Source organism: Cygnus olor, chromosome 3 (genome assembly GCF_009769625.2).
Source record: "Cygnus olor isolate bCygOlo1 chromosome 3, bCygOlo1.pri.v2, whole genome shotgun sequence".
Taxonomy (NCBI): Eukaryota; Metazoa; Chordata; class Aves; order Anseriformes; family Anatidae; genus Cygnus; species Cygnus olor.
The window spans coordinates 74662489-74683867 of record NC_049171.1 but is presented as its reverse complement, the minus strand read 5'-3'; the positions used below and the strand labels follow the sequence as shown (position 1 = coordinate 74683867).

Sequence of the window (21379 nt, the reverse complement as noted above, 5' to 3'; positions counted from 1 at the left end):
TGGCAGCGGAGGCTGATTCGCTGGTGGAGAGAGGGAAGCCCAGATACAGCTGGGTATGAGGGGTAGGCAGGAGTTTGCCCCTTGTCCAGGAGCAGGCAGCCTGGAGCTTGCAGGTAGGTGGGGAGTAAATGCTGGGCTGGGGAGGTGCTGGGGATGGAAGGGGCACCCTCAGAGGTGAGGCAGTGGCAGGGAGCTGGAGGCTCTGTGTGCACTTGTCCTGGCGTCAGAAAGCTGGGTGCTGCCTGGGAGGAGGTTCCTCCAAGAGAAGCTGCAATAGGCCTGTAAGTTACCTTAGTTTGGGCTCAACTTGTTGGCTTTTGTGTTAATTTAGAAGCCACCAGCTCTCTTGCATAACCACTGGCCTCTTTTTGCAGAGGTTTGACTCGAAGAGTTGGGTTGTAGGCACTGTATTGAGTATGTGATGCTTCATTTGTGATGTGCTTTGCCATCGTTCATCTCAACATACTATTAGCGACAGTAATTGTGAAACTTCAAACACTTTGAGGGCTTCCCACATGAAAACTTCTGTTTTGATATGTGAGAAGCAGAGTTATACCAACACGCTTCCCCTACTGTGTTCTCCGCCTGAACCTATGCCCAAGGCCTGTGGCCTGTGTGAGACGATTGTAATACCTGTAACCCAGGATAGCCCCTCTCTTACTAATATGCGGATGGTTCGTATGAATTTCCATCATCTGCTGCTTCTTTGTCCAGATATAAATTGACTCTGGTGGGTGGGAGGGAAGAGACAGAAATTTCCATTCGCCCCAGCAGCAGGATTTTGCATTTCCTGCAGCCACTGTGTCTCTACAAGATGAAACGAAGTCTTTCCACTGGGTGAGCGGAAACTTCTGGCTTCTTCCTCTCCTTTTGGTCTGGGTGCAAACGAACTTGCACAAAGCAATGCAAGATAGGCATGGGCTGGACTCATTTTTGCCCCTTTGGCAGTGGGAACATGTCACCTTTCTGTGGTGCTGTGACTGGGATGCTGGTGGAGCTGGAGCGTGGAGATCCGTGTAGGGTAAGGGGGAAATCCAGGCCTGAGGTGAGATGTGTAGGTGGAAGGGGAGCACCCAGCTGGGAAACGTAAGAAAATGAGCCCTGTAACTTCTTGGCATCTCTCATTTAAAGAGAACTTTTTTATTTCTGAGTAGCTTTGTGACAACTGTGGTCTCCTCACGTGGCACGGAAACAGCACTGGAGCAGTGTCACTGGGGTTTTGTGGCACAGATGCTAATGCAAAATTAACGAGAGCCAGAGGGACTGCCCTGGCTAGGGTTAGTTCCTGGCAGACTAACGCCACCCAGCAGCTGGACCCTATGGACCCTAATTTGAGTGCAAGGCAAGTGCCACCTCTTGCTCCAGGCTATGTAAAGAGATGGGCTTGGGCAGCTGGATGTGCAGCCACCTCTCCTCTGCCTTTTGACTTGGCACATTTCTGCCTAGGTGAGGAATGGTGCTCATCTCAAAGCAGAGGCTTCTGGAAACCCCAGGGTGGTCGCTGGGAGGGAATGCCAGCAGGGATTCTGCAAACATGCTGGCTGCCAAAAAATGGTAGCAATTGGAAAACTGCCTGTCGGGAGGCTGGATTGGTATTTTTTTAAACTGACCGGTGACAGCAAACACAGCTAAATTAATCTTGGTATGCCTCTTCTTGCAAGTGCGCAGATGACAGCCTTCTCTCAGCCTGGTAATTTGCCAGATTAAGGAAGTCTTTCCTTTTTTTTTTTTTTAATTTGTTGCTGAATTTCTGCTGTTAGGTAACTAAGGCAAACTTCATCTGCTCTTCACTGCAAGCTTCAACCTTGGTTAAAGCAGAGATCCAAACACTTTCCCACCATGCTTCCAGCTTTCCCTTTTTTTTTTTTTTTCTTGTGGGAATTCGCATTGAGTGAGTCTTGGCCAATGATGTGCCCACTCGGGGAGGTTGCAGTACTGCCTGTCACTTTGCCTGATTTCATATCAAGGGCTTGTTCCTTGTTCCCCGGTTTTATCCCAACTCTGACCTGTGTGGCTGGGAGCGCTGGCTGTGCTATGTCCACTTGCGGCTTTGCACTTGTGCTCCGGGTGGAATAACTCGGGACGGAAACCCTCCTGCTGCGCGTAGCCCGTCTTTGGACTGCCCTCCGTTTTGGGGGGAGGGGGGGGACAGGGACGAGTCCCCGGGGCTCGGGGACCGCCGGTGTGCGGCTCCCTCTGCCGGGCGCCCTGGGGCTGGGAAGAGGGAACAGCTTCGGAGGCTGCCCCTCGGGTTTGGCCGTCGCTTGCTGCCTTCCCCCCCCCCCCCCCCCCCCCCGTTGATATGCTGCGTTTTAGCATCTGAACTCTCCGTAAATTTTCTAGTAACCTATTACAGACGGAAAAAACTTGCTTTGAGGGCTTATACAAAAGCTGCAAGAACGGTAGCTTCGGTTCTGCCTGCACTGTGGGTGCTCTGTTGGCTGCCTTTGCTGCCATACCAATATAAGTGATGCAGCTCCTTCCCGTGGCTGCTACTTGTACAACCCCCGTGGCAGCACTTCCAGGCTTGCCCTGCTGAGATTCCCCGTCCCATCCAAGTTTGCTTCATGCCATTTCTCTTGTCATTTTAAATTTCTTTTGACTGGAGTTTTAAAGAGTAGAGCTTAGCCAAGGACAGAGGATAGTGTTTAGCTGGGTAGGATTTTGCATACAGCAAAGCGTAGCCACTCTTGCACCAGTCAGGATTTGGTGCCATCCTTATGGATTCTAAAGCCCGGTAATAAACCATAAACATTTCTGTTATGTGAATGTTTCTGCTTTAGGTGACTTCCTTCAAAAGAACTGTACTTGAAACCTGTCCTTTCTCTATGCCTCTTAGCCTGCCTGGACTCAAAAAGCCATGTAAGGAGGCTGAAGTGCTCCTTGGGGCTGGGTTGCTTGGGTTTGACCCTGCCAGGAACAAGGGCTTTCCCTCTGGGCTCCTGGGTGCTACCCAGGAAGCTTTCCCATCTTGTAAAGAAGCATCTCAGATTTAAAGGAGTGAGCAGTGCGATGGATGGAGGAGAAGGGAGTGCTCCTCAGCCAGGTGGGTTCTTGGCACTGCTCCCACAGGTTTTGTTGCTGTCTGGGAGATGGGATGCCTGCTCTTCCAGAAGGCACAGCTGCACCATCTCACCGAGTGATGTGATGTGGGAAGTGTGGTTACGGGGTAGGGAAGAGTTGTTGCAGCTGTTCTCTGCTCTAAATTCTGTGTTGTGATAAAGTTTTATAACTCATTACCTGTCCCTCAAAGTGTTTTAAGCTTCTTCTGGCCCTTGCAATAGTGTTACTCCTGATGTCATTGAATTTGGGGGTGGGGGAACTGACACTTGCTGCTAGCAAATAGTGTTCATACCGGGCTTGACCATTGGAGACTCAGGAATGCCTTCACTATTTACTGCATGCTTACGCAGCTTCTATCTCCATTTTGGAAGCAGGGAAATGCAACAGGAAGCAAATCACTTTGTGTAAAAGCTGTTTTTCTGAGTGTAAGCATTTTTCATTAAGCATATTTCGAGTCTAAGCATTTATTTTCTTTAAAAGTAAGCAAATACACGAGACACTTTTAAAATGCATGTCTAATAACTCCCGTAGCTTTGTGCTGGGTGAGTACGTGGTTAATTTAAAAGTTGCTGCAGCTTCTGAAATCTGTTCAGGTTTCCAAAGGCACGTTTTGGCAGGGATGCGGATCTTTTGGAAAGCCGTGACTTTAAGATCGCGATTTAATATCAATTCCGCGGTTTCTGTCACTGCTGTCCGGAGGGAAGAGAGCCGCTTTTGCGGGGGGCACGGCCCCGGTGTGCCCTGCGCAGGCTGAGCCCGGTGGGTGCACGAACCCGGCCCCGGCCCCGCTCCGCCGCCAGGGCGCGCCCGCAGCCGCTTCTCGGCTCCTTCTGTGGCATCAGGGGCTGCCCAAAGCAGCCTGAGTGAGCAGTGAAACCCCACTGCCCGTGGGTTTCTGTTCCTTTTCCCCCCCCCGTTTTTAAGTGCCTCTGGTTCACATCTGCATCCTCTCCATGCTGCTGCTCTGTGCTGGCCGCATGTGCTGCGCTCTCAGGGGGGCAGAGGTGTGGAGATGAACAGCTGAACCCCTTTTCCCTGGAAAACCAGGCTACAAATTCAAACAGCAACCAAATTTCTTTGGAAATCCTTCTGTTATAATTCCCAGAGCAGGCTCTGCCTTGAGGGCTGGGGGAAGAGCAAGGCACAGGACAGAGCAAGGCACATCAGGTCAAAATGTCTCTGGAGTGAGATTTATTTGAAATTCAGTGAGTATGTATTGTTCTTGTCCTATGCATTTCTTTTTCTTAAGAGCAGGAAAAGGTGTCTGTATCCTTCTGCTGCGAAGAATAGCTTCTCTTTCTGTGGCTTCAACTTGTAACTTTTGAGTTTCCTCCCTGAGCTTCCTCCAGGACCTGTTTCAGCCCCAGATGCTTTGCATATGTGGGAAAGGCATATGTTTGTTCAGGGATGGAGCACCTTGGCCTTCCAAAACTGTAATTGTCTTTCTGTTGACAGTGCTGGTTATGAATTTATTGCTACTCGTAGGACTGGAAAGGTGTAAAATTAAAAAGTGAATTTTCAGAACTAGTAAGGGTTACTGCAAGAAATGTGTATGTGAACCACCAAGATCAAAGGACAAAAAGGGATCCTCAAGCACACTTCTCTCTCCTCCTCTTCCCACATCAAACCTTGAGGTTCTGGCCACTTGGCACAACTCTTACCAAATGTTCCCTCTTGTTTCCTAAGGAAATAGCAGTGGTGGGGCTTTACTGGCTGCCTGTCAGCCTGTTGATCAGCATTGTCTTAAGGGTTTTGGACCTGTTGCTCAGTTTCAGTGGCGTGTGAACATGAAGACCAAAGGCGATGTCCCCAAGGTGAGGAAGCAGCCACGAGGTGAGGGATGTTACCTGTTTGCAAAAGGGTACTGACTTCAGTGAGGTTGAAGTAAATAGGAGCACAATCGAAGGTCAGGGCAAAGACTTGGATTTATGTTTTTCCTTTCATGAACGTTGCTGAGAAGAGGTTACCTACCCCCATCTGTTCTCTGCAAAGAAGTCACCTTAATTTCAAAATAAAGCTGTAATTGTCTCATATGGCTTGAGAGGAATGCTAATCACCAGCCTGCCTGTGAGTTTCAGGGGCTACTGCAACTGAGATTATTTATCCCATCACTTTGCGCAGGGGCTGTTAAAATTCAGGCTTGTCCTGGGTAAGGACAAGGCAAGCTACTTCTTGAGTCTTTCCATAATGTTAATAAGAACCATCAGACACTGGAAAAGCCTGAGGAAGAGAAATTGCTTCTGGACAAATATTCCATGAGTGCTTAAGCTGAAGATATCCCTAATGCTGCTCTGTCCTGATTTCTGCATCACTCCAGAGCTTTTGTCCTTGACCTTTCTCTAAGCCTTGAGTGCCTTGTTATGGGGTTGAAAAAGCATTATACATCCATCCAACTTCTTTATTGTTTATATGCTTTCTTGGTGAAACAAGACCTTTTAATGAGCAGTTGGAATTTGCACAAGTGAACTTGAAAGTTATTGATGTTTTTTAAACTCTAGCTAAATAGCTGCTCATGAGGCCAGGTCAAGGGAATGGAAACTCAAGTCAATAATGGGACTGGGCAGGAATTCACTGATAAAACAGCTCTTGTTTGCTTGCTTGGGGAATGATGTTTTGAAGAAATGGAGGTGTGGAGATGAAGAACAGGCAAAGCCCTGGAGGGGGGCTATGCCTGATGTCCTCAGGTGGGGAGGAAAATGCTCCTGCACTGGGGAGGCCACAGCTCCTGACCCCAGCATGGCCAAGCACCCTTCCAAGGCTCCTGGCTTGGGCACAGCTTCTAAATTTTAAACAGAAATGCTCAAAGTATAATACTTTGTGGATGATTTCTGCAGCAGAGCAGTCTTGTTTTGGATTCTCCCTTCCGTAGGGAACTTTCATATTCCAAAATCAAGGGAAAACGCAGGCTCACAAAAACAGTTCACCAAATGAAAGAGCACAAAAATGGATGTTTAACATTGGGACCCATGACTGAAAGATCTGCTAGAAAATAAGTAGTAGTGGAAGAAATGATATATTCCTCAGGCAGTTCCATTAATACAGGTAGCATATAAAAATTAAAACCTCTCTTGATTAAGCAACATAGCCTATGTATGTATCAGTAGAGGTAATTTTTCAGTAACTAGACACAATAGTGTGACAACCAGCAGCTAGAGCTGCTGATCTAGCTAGGTAAATATTGCATCTGGTAACCAGATTGTGTCCATATAGAAGTCACATGCATGGATTGCCAAGGATATGTGTTTAATAGTACCGTACTCTGCAAAATTCAGCTTACTCTGATTCTTCTGAAATCGTGTATGAAATCATGTATGAAATCATGACTAAAATAACTAAACAAGACACAGCTACAATGCCAAGGTTCAACATAAAACACAAAGTGTTCAGTATGCCACAAGGTACCGGTGTCCCCTGTACAAGATGTCCTTGCTTTGTTGAAGCAGTTTTTTTTTACTGTATACAGCCTGGGATGCTACAGAAATTTCAGTAAAAGATCTGGAAATAAGTCCATGCAATAGCAAGTCAAAATTTTTTGTTGTTTTTGAACTAGGCTCAAAAGACTTACATGAGATATGTAGTGGGTCCCAAGTTGTGCAAAGGTCGCACTCTGAGGGCTAGAATGTCATTCTCTTGTGAAAACAATCTGGTTTGTTGCTATCCATCCGATCAGATGCAAGCTATTACTTGTTTAAGCAAATCCTCCAGGAAGTTCAGAGCTGGAGCTTAGCCAGACTGTGCTTCCAAGGAAGAGAAGTTCATAAGATAATTCAAAGGAAGGAAATGTGAACTTGAGTATAGCAATAAAGTATTGGTATTAAAAATATCTTAAAGTACATGGTTATGTAATGGACAGTAGGCGATCACAGTTGAAATACAGCTTTTGCAAATGTATTGATTAAAAAAAGTCTCTGAATAAAACCACATATATCAGAAATGCAAGCTCCAAGACACACTTCAGATGTGTGGTTCTGATTTCAGCCAAGATCAACTGATTATTCAGCTTCATTTATTGCAAGCTATTTGTCAGCCAATACAAATATTTTATATTTCATAAAAAATATATGTATTTTATGTCCAGAAATACTTTGGAGTGCTCATCTGAACAAAACATCAATCTCTTAGAGAGGCGAAAGAAAAAGCTCCAGTATTTCAGTGGCAATAGCAATCTAATGCAAGCAGGCTTTGCTTTAATCCACAGTGAGGCAGTCACGGTTTACCTAGTGTGTGACTTGCTTTAATCTGTTTTGCACCTACACAGGGAAGCAATGGAAGTTTTGCAACATGTATCGCTATTCCAGGGAGAATCATGGCTGGGAAGTTTTTTCACACATGTAAGTTAAATCTGCTTGGTAGCACTGAGCACAGCCTTTCGTCTGCATTATTAGTGGGGTCTGTTAACCACATGCTTTTCTTTTAATTGTGGGGAAATAATGATTGTCTGTGCCTTGCTAGAGAATTACTGCTTACACTAGGGTTTCACTGGAAAGGATGGCTGGGCTGGGGCATAAAGCAGTGGTTCGCTTAACTGCTGGGCAACGATGAGCTGCACTTCTGGGGGCTACAGGACGTGCTGCTTGAAGGTGTGACTCTAGCAGTGTTTATGCAAGGGAGAAAGCTCTTGGTAAAATTCCTGAATAGCTGGCATGGAAATACTGCATGGTTTTCTGTGTCCGACAGCACAAGACGACCTTTTTAGAAAAGGTCTGGGGAGAGGTCTAGAGGGACAAGTACAACATTTCTAAAGGGAAACTTTGATCTTCTGGTAGTGAGTCAGTATTAGCATCCTCTTTTAATAGGAACGTTCTTTAATGTACATTCTGTATGCGCTTCCCATAAAGCGTGGGGGTAGTAAAAGAAAGTCTTTTCTTTTATCTAAAAGCAGTAGCCAGGGAGCAGCAAGATGTCCTGACTCCATTACTTGCTATAGTTTAATTTTGGAAGAAAAGAGCAGTCTTTCATTTGTTGCAAGCTCACAAAGCATCCTTTAGTACAGCGCCTTGTTCACATTAGGCTTTGCACTTGTTATTTACTCATGCTGGCACATATTAGAACTTGACTGCTTTTACTGCTGCGAAGAGACTGCTCCGTTACATGGCCCTGGTTTGAGCATGAGTTAGTGCTTGTGCTTTGGGGTGTTGATACCTTTCTCACTTCATGTTCGGTTGCATAGCTTAGAGCTGTGGCTGGATTTTCTCCAGGAATTCAGCTATCCATATTTTGGGGGTGGACTTTCAAATGTGTGTAAGCTGGAAATAATTGTTGCAATGTTTTTAAAAAAAAAAAAAAGTGGATGCAGCATAAGGTCATTTCTTTGCAAGAGCAAATCACGGCATTCATGCTTCTACAACTACCAACTCATATTACATATTAAATATGAGCTTGCTGAACAGATTTAACTTGCTTGAGTTTGAATTATGTCAAATTGTTGCCTTGCATTAAAAATATCCAACAATGCGTGACATGAGATAGATATCTTTTCATGAGACCATATGTCTGATTGCTTGCCTTTTCCAAGTTGTAGTCTGTTTATGCTCCAGCACCTCACTGAGAAGTGTGCAGTTGTGCTCTGTGCCGATATTGAGCCTTCTTCAAATAAAAATGTTTCTGGGCAAGCAGAATTTCTTTGGCACTGTGCACCATATGGGGCCGGGGGTCTTCTATCACTAACTCTTCAGAAGAGAGACTTGCTCCTTCTATTTACATCTAAGGCATCTGTTGACATAGTGTCTGCTAAACTATTGTGTTTTACAGAAGGACCTGGTACTTAAGTCTAGACCTGGAGGCTTTGTGATGCTATATGATATGGAAACAGTATGAACTGGTTCCTGTCCCAGGTATTCATAATCAAATATTAGAATGAGTTAAGAAGCTATCTACTCACAAGTGTGATTATTTTATTACTAAAAATACTAGAAAAAATGCCCTCAGAAACCTTCATGATTTAACAGTATCTGGCATACAGAAACATGTTAAAGAATCTGTTTTTCTGGCTATAAAAAACAGCTCTGTGATTCAAAGTACTACAGTGCCATGTCTTGTGAAATATATCTGTTCTATTAATACCTCATTTTAATAAAGTGGAAAGCACTGAAAACTATCTGAGGGTCAATAGCTGTCATATTGTTTATTGGTATTTACTCACTTGCCTCTGACACAGTATACTTCTAATTGGCAGGCAGGCAAATGAATTGGCTATAATTCATCTTGCAATGCTCTCAGCACGTTGCAAGGGAACAGGAGAGGGAAGGAGAAGCTCAAATAGCATCATGCCTAGGGCGAAATAACAGGACAGAAAGCCCAGAAACTGGAGCTGAAAGAAAAAAGGAAGATTCATGGGAGGGAGAACCATGTGTGCAGAAAGTTCCACTGCACTGATGGTAGCTTGAGCAAAGGGATTGTGCGTGACCTTCCCTGTTCCACAAGGGACTGACCTTGGTCATCTTTTCTGTGTGGGATCTCTCACTGGAAGCAGTGAGTGTCTGTGAGTCTGTAGCTACGATGGGTCCAGACTGTGGAAGGTTTTATTTTTCTTTAATTGTCTGCAGTGTTGTGGCAAACCTATGCCACCCTTGACATTCTTCACACTTGGATTAATGTGAAGAATGATGCATCCTCCAAGCAGATGTATGGAAGAAGACAAAAGCAATGTCTTCCATGTGCATCTCCATTCCTCTTTAAGTTTTGAGTTGCATTTTTTTGATGACTACACTAAAAATGAAGGGGCAGATTTGATAGTACTTGGATGCAGTCTTTGACCTAAGGTGTTGGAATTGCTTCTCAAATTTGAAAACAGCAAGACAGGTGCATTTGGCAATTGGCTGTTGTGCCTTGCTGAACCTTGGCGCATGGAGGGATTTTACGCAAATGCAGCAAGTACCCACTGGGATACCTGGCTGCTCCAGCGCCAGCAAGGTTTAATGGGAGCCAGCCTTCTTTCCTGGAAGGAAAAGCATGGAAACAAACCCAAGACAGGTTCTGCTGGTGATGCTGGCTGTTTTAAAACAGAAAAGAGCATAAAGAAAGAAAACAGATCCTGCTCTGTGGGTAAGGAGAACTGGGGGGGAAGGGGAAGCACAAGAGGGCTTTTAGGAACTCTCCAGAAATTCCAGTTAACCAGAAATCCAGATGTGGATCAGCACGGGATCCATATGCTACGGAAAATGTATTTTAAAAAAGCAAGAGAGAAAATGGTGCTGCAGATTGAACTCCTCAAACTACAGAAAGCGCTCAACTTTTGGTTCCAGTACTTGAAAATGACTGCCAAAGCCTTATAATGTCTGTTTGTTGTGATAGTTACCACCAATATCAACTGTTCTCTTGTTCATTACCCTTTATCCCTGAGGAAAGTAAGAGCTGTTTTATTAGTGGAATTTGGTGGGGTATCCTCTGGGGAGGCAGTAAGCAGACCTTGGGTGGGGGTGGGAAGGGGGGACAATGCTGTATTTACTGCCCCAGACACTGCTGCTTGCTCATTTCATGACTTACAGACTTCCAGAAGGGAAGCAGGCCTTAAGGAAAGAAAGACCTTTTCACAGACATAACAGGCCTCAGAAGATTAGCCTGTGTTACTTTAAATTTGATTAAACTCATGCCAGGATATTGCTTTCAGATACTCCATTCGAGGGGAAGGTGGTTTAAAAAGTGTATGGAATTTGGGTCACAAATTAACAATTTTCCCATTGTTCTCCTTCCTCTCTGGTTAATAAGCTGTAGTGTGATTTGGAGAACTCATCACGTACAACAATTGCAGGAATAGCCTACATTACAATCTGTTGACTCTTCCATGCAAGATGCACGCTGCTTGCAATATTCTTTCTGCTTTATCTCAGTCGCCAGCTGTGTAACCTCTGAGAGAGAGACTCTTACTGAGCATAACTCTACAGGTGATGTGCTCGTTTCCACTGCCGTTCTTTTCTGATTTGTCCCAGTATGAACATCACTAAAATCAACATGTCAGCTGCCATTTCAAGTCTATCTGTTTTGTTGAGAGAAGTTTTATTGCTATCTTCTATTATCTTTTTGTAAAATTTGGAAATTAATTCTCAAAAATGTGCTAAGTTATACTAGGAAAATGCTTATGATATAAAGCTGCTTCATGCCAATAAATCTTCAGGTATACTTAAAATACTTCTCCAGGAAAAAATAGGCAAGGATCAGGTGAGGTTAAATTGTATATTTGTGGCAGAGTAGGAACTCAGCTCTGGTCTCTCATAGCAGAAGCAAATATCCCTTTTCCTAATTTTCAACAGTTACAGAATCTCTTACTGTCTTTTAAAGGTGTATTTTGGATGGTTTCCATTAGGCAGAAGCAAAGCTCACCATGTTAGAGTGTGGGGGGAGTGTAAGAAAAGGAAGAAACAAAAGACATTTTTCACACCCCCTGGAAAGCTCTCAAAAAGAACAGAACTCCTAATGCACTGGGGGGAAGTATGAAGAAAGTGCACACAGCTGCTATCAAGTAAATTGTGCAGGACTGATCAGATGACAAAAATGTTGGAATACGCTTCAGGGACTATAACTGCCATGCCAAAGGAAATCTGGTAGAAGTTCCATAAGCAAGCAGGACATTTTTCTTGTTGATGGAAAAACTGTTCTGCTGATGTATTCTCAGTCCTAAAATGATGTCCAAGCTCTCCCTGTTGCTGAATCCTCCCTTATGCAAGTTCTTACTCCAACGTAGAAGGGCTTACAGCATTAAAGAAAATGAAAGTAGCACTAATATTATGCGTATTCTGGGCTCAGAATTTTGGTACCCATTTACATGTGGAATTTCCAAACTGTGGGAATTTAGGAAGCTCAAGTACTGACATACTGTCACAGAGTAAAGTGCTTTGTCCTGTTCAGGAGGCAGCGCTTCCATACACCTACTATGCTGTGGAGGGGCTGAAGGAAGGGTGGTTTATCTGTTGGAATGTAGAGAGCTGGCACTCAGAAATGTGAAGAGCCTCTTGGGGTGGAGCTGGAATTAGCAGTTGTGTGCAGGTGGTGACAGTTCTGCAGATGTGCCCTGGGAGGGAAGACATGTTTCTGAATTGATAATATTTTCTGTAGTGTTGTTATGCTTAGCTTCCAGTGCCCTTCTGATAGCCATTCCTCTGGTGCTAAGACCCATAGGAAGCATAGGCAAGGATTTTTGTTAGAGATGCAAGCTTTCACTTGCTGAATTTCCTGAACTGAAAAAATCCAGAAGTCAGGATGCAGTTGGCACAAACTGAGATACAAGAAATCCTGTTTAAACATAATTGAAAACAAACAACCAAAATATCACACTACTTTTATGGTGAAGGTGCTCGAGCAGTGGAGCAGGTTGTTCAGAGAGGTTGTGGATATTCATCTTTGGAGACTTGAGGTTTTGGATATTCAGGTTAACAGAAGCATATCCTTGATTTAAAGGCTCCCTTTCTGCTGATTAGCTTTTATAAAAATGAGTTTACAGGAATGAAAAAGCCCCATTAACTCAAAGTTCTTGGAGTGAGATCCTGAATGCTTGCTTTGACACCTAAAGTAGGATTCCCATACTATGCAGGTGTCTAGATTAAAGACAGCAAGCTACAGACTGCACTCAGTGGCTGCCTAAATAAAGATGCGTAAAACTAAGCTAGTTTCTTCTTATTTAGAATCATAGAATCATAGAATATCCCGAGTTGGAAGGGACCCATAAGGATCATCAAGTCCAACTCCTGGCACTGCACAGGTCTGCCCACAAGTTTAGACCATGTGACTAAGCGCACAGTCCAATCGCTTCTTAAATTCAGACAGGCTTGGTGCAGTGACTGCTTCACTGGGGAGCCTGTTCCAGTGTGCGACAACCCTCTCGGTGAAGAACCTCTTCCTGATGTCCAGCCTAAACTTCCCCTGCCTCAGCTTCACACAGTTCCCATGGGTCCTGTCACTGGTGATTGCAGAGAATAGGTCACCTGCCTCTCCACTCCCCCTCGTGAGGAAGTTGTATACTGTGATGAGGTCCCCCCTCAGCCTCCTTTTCTCCAGGCTGAACAGGCCCAGTGACCTCAGCCGCTCCTCATACGTCTTCCCCTCTAGGCCCTTCACCATCTTTGTCGCCCTCCTCTGGACACTCTCCAACAGTTTCATGTCCTTTTTGTACTGTGGTGCCCAGAACTGCACACAGTACTCGAGGTGAGGCCGCACCAGTGCAGAGTAGAGCGGGACAATCACTTCCCTCAACCGACTAGCAATGCCGTGCTTGATGCATCCCAGGATACGGTTGGTCCTCCTGGCTGCCAGGGCACACTGCTGGCTCATATTCAACTTGCTGTTAACCACAACCCCCAGATCCCTCTCTGCGGGGCTGCTCTCCAGCATCTCATCGCCCAGTCTGTACGTATAGCCAGGGTTGCCCCATCCCAGGTGCAGGACCCAAAGTTCCTTGCATGCAAAGCTGGATGTGCAAGCATATACACAGGTAGCCCAGCCTGGGAAGCTGGGTCCCTTGTGACAGCCTGGGTGCCTTTAGGACCTAGAGGTGAGGTTGTGTTTGTGACTGAAAGCTCACGAGGGGCTGGATCCCCTCAATATGCTCAGAGCACTGCTGCTGGCATACACCAAACATGCAGTACACTGCCTGCGCTACTCTGATGCAAAAGGGTGGAGAAGGAACCAATGCTCACCTCTTGCGCAGAGGCTTGGTAGCTATCTGCACCTTCTCCCTAGGAGGTTATAGCTCTGTGTTCAGCTATTTTCAGTCTGTCTTCCACTTTCCAGCAGCATCCCTCATTCACAAGCTGGGGAACTGTCCAGGCTGGATCTGCGCTCTGGACTAGTTCTGCATCTTGGAGTAAAAGTCATAAGATCAGCTGATGGCCAAGCCAAAGCAAACATACTATCAGTCATAACAATAGGAGCTGTATGTATATTCTATACAGATTAACACTAGAGTATAGATTTTGTGGAATAAGCATGCTCAGTGTTTGTAAACTGCTATCAGCCTTCAGTGTTGTGTCAGAAGGACACCTATCTGATGTTTGCCTGATTCAGGACTGAGGCTTCCAGGCAGGATTGCAATCAAGTCATCAGTTCTGTGTGTTTTCAGGGAGAACTTGAACCTACTGGGTGACGTAGGAAGGGGGTTACCCTTCCCTGCTTTCCCAACTGCAGTAATCAGTGATAAGTCAGTTAATGACAGTACAATGATAATCCTTTTGTCAGGTGGGTAGGCTGAATTCAGTATTTCTGTACCTCACATCCCTTTTTATTTGTAACAACAACAAAAAATGCCTAAGAATCATTCTTAGATGTTTTTGTAATAGCTGACATTCTTCAAGAAAGATTAATAAAATTGTGTCTACTGAAAGCGTGCCTTTTCTAGGCACAGCTTAAGGCTTCTCCATTTATATTCATGAAAAGAGTCTAATTCAAGGTGGTCTCTAATACCAACCCTTGCTGCACTTCAGGGCTGACTTGTAAGTTCAGCACTGCAGCAATAAATGCATATAGATATCAGATCTGGCTGGGATTTTAGGTGAGAGAAAGAGGGCAGCTATCTCTTGGAAGGCAAGAAACTGTCAGCAGTTTACAAGGTGAATAACTACAAAATTGCATAAAACTAAACTTGTCGTGTAAGTGGTACAGTCAGATCTGCCGTTCATTCACTAATATCAGAAGAGCTGTATGCTTATGTATATAGCATATGATATAGTATGATATAGCTTATAAAAACACTGTAGAGTGTGGAGTTTATCCTATATTGTTGCTTTTCACTCTTTTTAACAGTCAATGCACGCTGGCATTGACTGGAAAATTGTAGTTTGGTTTGTGGTATCCTGGTGGAGTTCACTTTACTACGTCTGTTCACCTGATGACCATCATCTTGGTTACCCACTGCATGCAGAGCCACAGAACTAAATACATTAATTTTTACATGTTGAAATGAGATTTAACAGGCTTGCTTCCTGTACTACAGATTAATCATTCATCCCTAACTTTAACAGGAACTTAAATATACGTATATCTTTCATTTATTGGTCTTTAAAAAGATAAGCATTTGAAAGCTGTGAGGGTGATTTGTATGTGATGTAAACATTCATGCTGCAGGATGTGAGCCAAAAGCTAAGTGGAGTCAAAAAGAAATCACTCAGTTAAGAAGTTATTTCATAAGTGCTTATTGAATTTTTTTTCTTCCTTTCTGAATCGAATGGGTCTGATGTAGGGGAACGACTCCGGTCTCTTTTTTCTTAAATTGTAAAAGTAACTTTTCATTTTACATTCTAAATGGACACCATGATTTTGTGTAATATTTTTTTTCTGAAAGGAGACTTGATTCTTCTAGCAGATTCAAAGGAAAATGGGGATTTACATGAAGAATATTCCATTATGATCTTTTTGATTGTGTTTTTTCTGCATGAACATAAAAGCTCCTAGTACCCCAAATCCAAACATTGCTTTTCACCCAGGTGTGTAAATGCTTATAAGGACTTGAGCATCAGAGCTTGGCTTCAGTCCCTGTTTGTAAATACAAAAACTTAGTACAGAAACAGCAGGTGCTTTCTTCCCGAGGCAGATTCATTGACAACATAATACAGACAGAAATCTGAGCTGGATAACAGTGCAATTGCAACACAATAGAGCAGATCTTGCATTTTCTGAGTGCCCTTTATGTAAAATATGGCAGGCAACTTGGAAGTCTCAAATTTGTCTAGAGATGGGAAAGCTAAAATGAAAAGTGTTTTATGTAACCACTGCGTGTGCACTTTCTTTAACTAGGACTCAAAATTTTTGTTCAAGTAGATGGTTCAGCTGATCATCTATGAAATGTAAACAGAAGATGACAAACTTCTGAGGGCTATTTCCCACTTAGTGGCAAGTTTAAGGCTGAATGATAAGCTGAGGATAGAAGAATAATTTTGACAGTCTTTTACCTAGCACTGTTCTGAGTGATGTTGAGTGTTATAAAATAGACATCCGCTTTTATAAACAGGGTAGCTGGGCATGAAAGCTGCATGAAGATCATGTGCTGCATAAGTGACACAGCAAGGAGTGGAGCTCATCACAGTTGCTGGCCCAGAGCAGATAAAGTTGGGTTACCTCTGCATCTCCATTTAATTTGGGGAGGGAGAGGGGTTAAATTGTTGTTACAGGTGGTGAGCTGTGAATTCTTGCTTATGTGATAAAGTGGATAACAAACTATAGAGTTTTGGCATCCAGTCAGCCCTAATACCAGTAATTTCAGAAGAAGTAACCATTTGGGATGAGCAAGTACTCATAAGTTTAGGAGATCTGGCCCCAGTAACATCCTTTTGTTATGACAGGGAATTTTTTATGTTCTTGCAGATTGGCCTAGTCAGAATTAGTCATGAAGTCATGTTGAATGTCATGAACAGCTTCTATTGTCTACAAAACAAAATAAGAAAATTCCTGAAAGGACTGATTTTTCTATTTTAAGTTTGGGATTTTTGATTTGTTTTGGGAATACATTTAATCTAAAGTAATCAGGAAAAGTAAACTTCTCAAAATTAAGAAAAGGAATGGTGTATTATTCATCCTCCAAGTATTTTTCTCAATTCCAATTTAGCAACAGATCCCAGACCCACTTATTTGCCTCCTACGTCTGCGTTAGAGATTTGATGAGCCAATAATTTATCAAAAAGGCCAGGGGCCCCAGTAGTGAGTGTTGTGACATTTATGCCCTTTTGTGAATCAAAGCCAGACTTCTCAAAGCGGAATGCTCCAGCTGTGTTGAAGGCCTGGAAAACATTTTCCTTTGGCATCTAGCACCAGCGAAGCCCCTTAGAGTAGGATTGCTCCAATTAATGGCCATTGCAGTGGATTTGGAACGCCTTCACCTGAAGCAGGGCAAAACAAGGGGCACTTTCAAATTGTGAGTGATTTTGTTGTCTTTGCTGGGGAGGTTGTTCTGATTCAGGTTGGCCTTCTTCCCCCAGCAACAGGGGCACGTCAGGAAGGAATGCGGCATCTCTGGTTGAATTCAGAGGGTAATCTTATTGGGATTGCAGAGTTACTTGGAGAACTGAGAGCTTCAGTCTGTAAGATGGACTAGTGCCCAGTGTGGCTAGTAAAAGTAAGAACGCTGTTAAAGTCATTACCAGAGGAAAAAACACACCCGCTAACTTCAAATAGGCTGTTGGCTTTTTGAGAGAGGGCCAAACTTCTTCCAATACCGAGGATTTTGCCAGTTACCTCCCCACCCCCCTTACATATGTGTGTATATAAAATGTTCCTTTTTAGCCTAAATTGCTAAGAAAACAAGACATGTGAGCTCACTGTCTGTTTATCCATCCCCAGTCCCCTCCCATAGCTTTTAACTCCACTGCTCAGTTTCCGCCAGCATTGAAAGAAAGCTTCAAAGACCATTAAATTCCCGCTAGCCTGGGGGTGTGAGGAGCAGGGGTAGCCCAGGATCCTGCATGGTAGCCAGCCCATGGGTGACTGTCACGGCATGTATTGCCTCACCCCCCAAAGGGGTGCTGGGTGGATGCAGGGGGAGCCTGGGCTGGTGCCAGGAAAGATGCTGGAAAAGTAATGCTCCCGGCATGCCAGCAGGAAACCAGACTTTTCTAGCTGTGCTGCTTGTAGAGCAGCTTCTGAGTGAGACCAGTTACGGAGACGTCTTGCTTCTGGTTTCTGGTGTTGCTTGGTGAGCAAAAAAAGAAAGCCTTGGACACACTGAAGCCAACAGCAAGACTGATGGCCTTCCTGTTGTGTTTGATTTCTCCTGAGGACTACCTGCAGTTTTCTTTAGGCCAACAAGACTTTGCAATCGTTGCAGAGAATCTCGATCTTCCTGTGATAGGGGTGGCTGGATTTATGTTTAAAGCGCTCCCTTTCCTGATGAAGAGGTATGAGAAGGCAAGATTTTAGGTGGTGGCGAATTGGCCAAGCAAAGTTATTTGGGTAGAAATCATAGGATTTTGTTTGGTTATTGTGCTCTCCTATTCACTGAGCATATAATGACCTGCCTGAGTGTGTAACCCCTGTTCAGTAAAAATCAGTTTCCCCACAAAGCTGTGCAACTTGAATATTCCTCCAAGCTTCTTTGGTTGTCTCATTCTTATTAGGTGTTGCTACCAGGAGTTCTCTGAAGAGACTGTTTTCTGTGAAAGGTCTTGGTCTGTAGAATAGGTTTCTATGGCTGGTCTAGCAAATGGGTGTATACTATGCAGGGCAAATAGCAAGATGACAAGGTTATGGATTTTGTCTGAGGTATTTATCTGACTCCTTATCTATCAATAAAGAGAGCCTTTGGGGAGCATGGTTTTCCTTCAGTTTCTGGACATATACTTGTATGGCTTTGTATTTTTTATGGATCTTTATTTTGTTAATGCTTACAAACATTTGTCTTTAGTTCTCTCTGAGCAGAAGTAAAACCAACCAGCAATTTCCTTTTCCTTGTAGAGGAGTAAACATCACTTGCAGTAAGACTGCAAGTGGGGTGGTAAGACACATGCTGAAGTGTAAAGAATCTGGTCCAGCAATGTAATCCCTATGGTCCTTTTATAAACAAACAGTAATTCGTACATTCTGTTTTATGGAAAGCATTGGTTAGGATTTAACAGGATTTAGGGGGAATGGAAAGAGTGAGTTGGAAATACAAGAAGGAAACAGTAAAGGAATTAGATCCTGATGAATTAATGCAGGAGAAAATCATAAAATGTTTACTGGAAGAAATATCTCCTTAACTAAAATGACTTAATACTTCACCCCTGCAGTCTCCACCTGGGCCCCTAGTGAACCACTCTGAGGTAAAGATGCAAATGTATGCTTTGAAACGAGATTTTATTTGCCATTATCAAACCTGCAGCTATACCATCACAGATGTAATCTGCTGTAACTGGTAGATGTGGCTGCCAATCAGTAAGTCCATTCACAGAGAAACTTCTGTTTCAGCACTGGCTTCTTCACTCTTGACCTGGAGCCTGCTTTGGCTCAGGCCATGGATGTGCTGCATCCCTGTGCACCAGCATGTCATACCGCAGCAGTGGGCCTCTGCTGGCAAGTCTGTGGGCACAACATCCAAAACATGCTTGGGACTCATGCCGTTCAGCAGAAAATTAAAAACCCTCAGATGAATAATATGAAATATTTATGAAATATTTTTTCCAGCGATAAGAGGATATTCCTAAGGCTGCTAGTGTCTCGTAGTTTATCCAAGACATATGGGGATGGATGCTCCACTAAGGTTATTTTTTCTTAAATCTTCGAAGGGTCTTTCTGAGGATATAGAGGGATTGTGCAGATACTGTCGCTGTGTCAAAGGTGACATGTGTTAAAAATAAAAGATTCAAGAAGTAACATCCTAGCATTTAAATTTCCAGGCAGCTGTGTGAGCTGCTGTTTCTTCCTAAATCATCCGTGTCTCATGGGAAACGGCTGGGACAAGCTGCTGGGTGTTTTTACGTCACTGTAGTGAATCTGTTCTTCCTGAAAAGCTGGAACCTATTTATTTTTAACAGCCTCACTTATTTCCCAAGGGTCAGCATGTTTTCACATACTGCATTTTAAAAATTTCTGAAGCAGAAATGATGATTAGACCTGTCATTCCTTTCACAATGGAAGACTTTGTTAGCTGCCAGCTCCCTTGCCTCCTTCTGTGGTAGCAAGCCATAAGGTTTTGAGACAAGAATACAGTAAGTGACATATTTCCACTTTTTGACACTCCCTCCACTTTGCTATAATCATAACCCAGTTCTAAAACCCTGTTGTTCGAGCTAATCTGGCAGTAAAAGTTAGACACGGGCACACACAGTATGAGTATGTAGATAGAGATGTAGCGCAAACAGACTCTGCCTGGGCATTCATTGAAGGCTTCTGGGCTTGTACTTAATCTCTTATATGCTAATTGATTTCTATTGCAATCAGAGCTCCCTTCCTTCTCCTAGGCGCTTCGTCTGCATGGGGCTCACTGGTTCTCCTTTTGCAGTCACAGACTGCTATTGCTTCTGAGGAAGGATCTAGATGGGGCATGGGCTTTTGAAGAAAAGAGGGCCAAAACCACCCAAATGCTGTTCCCATTGAAACACAGAAGGACCAAGAGTTTAATGTGAAAATGAAAAGGAACAGAATGTTTTGTTTTTCTCTTCTGACTGCTCTCACAATTGTTAATGAGAGGAAAATCTGAAATGGCAGTTTTGTTGTAATATGGGACAAAAATCTGTATTGGGATTTTCCCTAGGACTGCAATTCTAGTTCCTAGTCAGCTCTGCTAGAAACTCTTCCACCTTGTCTGCTACACTCTTGATATGCTGTGTTCTACTACAGAGATGTTTGTCAGTGACTGTGCTAGTCCTCTGATATGCGTGGATAATTTCCATGTGAATGCGTGTGGTAGTCCCTATTTTTCCTTCCTCCATCTAAATCCTATGAGAATAGAACTTCAGCAATGTGTTGAATAGTAGCACAGTGTTTCCCAACCTCATAATTAGTTCTCCATATAAACCTGCTATGGAAGGAAGCGGTCTGGATCTATCACAAACAAGTAGCAGATAACTTTTTAAAGTCAGGCAAGTTTAATTTTCTTCTGACCAGTCTGTTGCAAATATTTTTAAGGTGGTTTTCAACTCCTGAGTGCAACCTTTTATTCCTGCAGAAAGAGCTTTTATATAAAAATCTTACTAGAATGGTTCCAAATATTTTTCCCATTTTAATTATTTTTTTGGTTAAAACTGTATTCTGGACATATTCCTTTACTGCAGATATATTAGGGCATTAGACGACTATTCCAGAAGCGCAAATAAAAGTGATTCTAAAGATCTATTTGCTATTTAAAATCATTTGTGGTTGAAGTGAAGTAGGAGGTAAGTTGTATTAGTAAAAGTGGGAAATGTTTATATATTTGAGTTCATCTACTGTAAATGTCAGGCTTTTGAAAGAAGAATGAGCTGCATTGCAACCCAGATAATGGGTTGCTTTTAATTTATTACTTCAGGTAAAGAGCTAACCAAAGTACTTTGCTGCAGCAAGTTGAGGGTTTTTTATTCAATACATACATCCTGGCCGGATATCTACACGGAATTGACAAAACACCCCCAAAACATCCGGTTCCAGAAGCAGTACAGTATTGAGTAAAACCTGGGATGGAACATCTATGGTTAGTCTTTTATTTGGTTGTTCCAAATGAATATCTGTAATATAGATTTTTCAAAGAACTGTAGTTTTTTTAAAAAAAAAAGACCCTTAGCTTCAGTAAAACATCAAAACAGGTCATTTTAAAGACAACAGCATACTCCATCAGTGATAAGAACAAACGGGAGTTGTGTTGCTGATGTGAAGTCCCAGCCCAGTGGCTCTTTTCCATGACAGTCAAGAACCCAAGGTAAACACCTCCTTGGAAGATGCTATTGAG

General features: G+C 43.4%; 1 long non-coding RNA gene across 1 annotated transcript; it reads left to right on the top strand.

The window, feature by feature from the left end:
* Positions 1–86: 86 nt before the first annotated feature.
* On the top strand, positions 87–21206 carry LOC121068207. The gene is made up of 3 exons (XR_005818700.1): positions 87–113; positions 797–837; positions 19917–21206. It is a non-coding gene; the product is annotated as an uncharacterized LOC121068207 (long non-coding RNA).
* Positions 21207–21379: the final 173 nt, after the last annotated feature.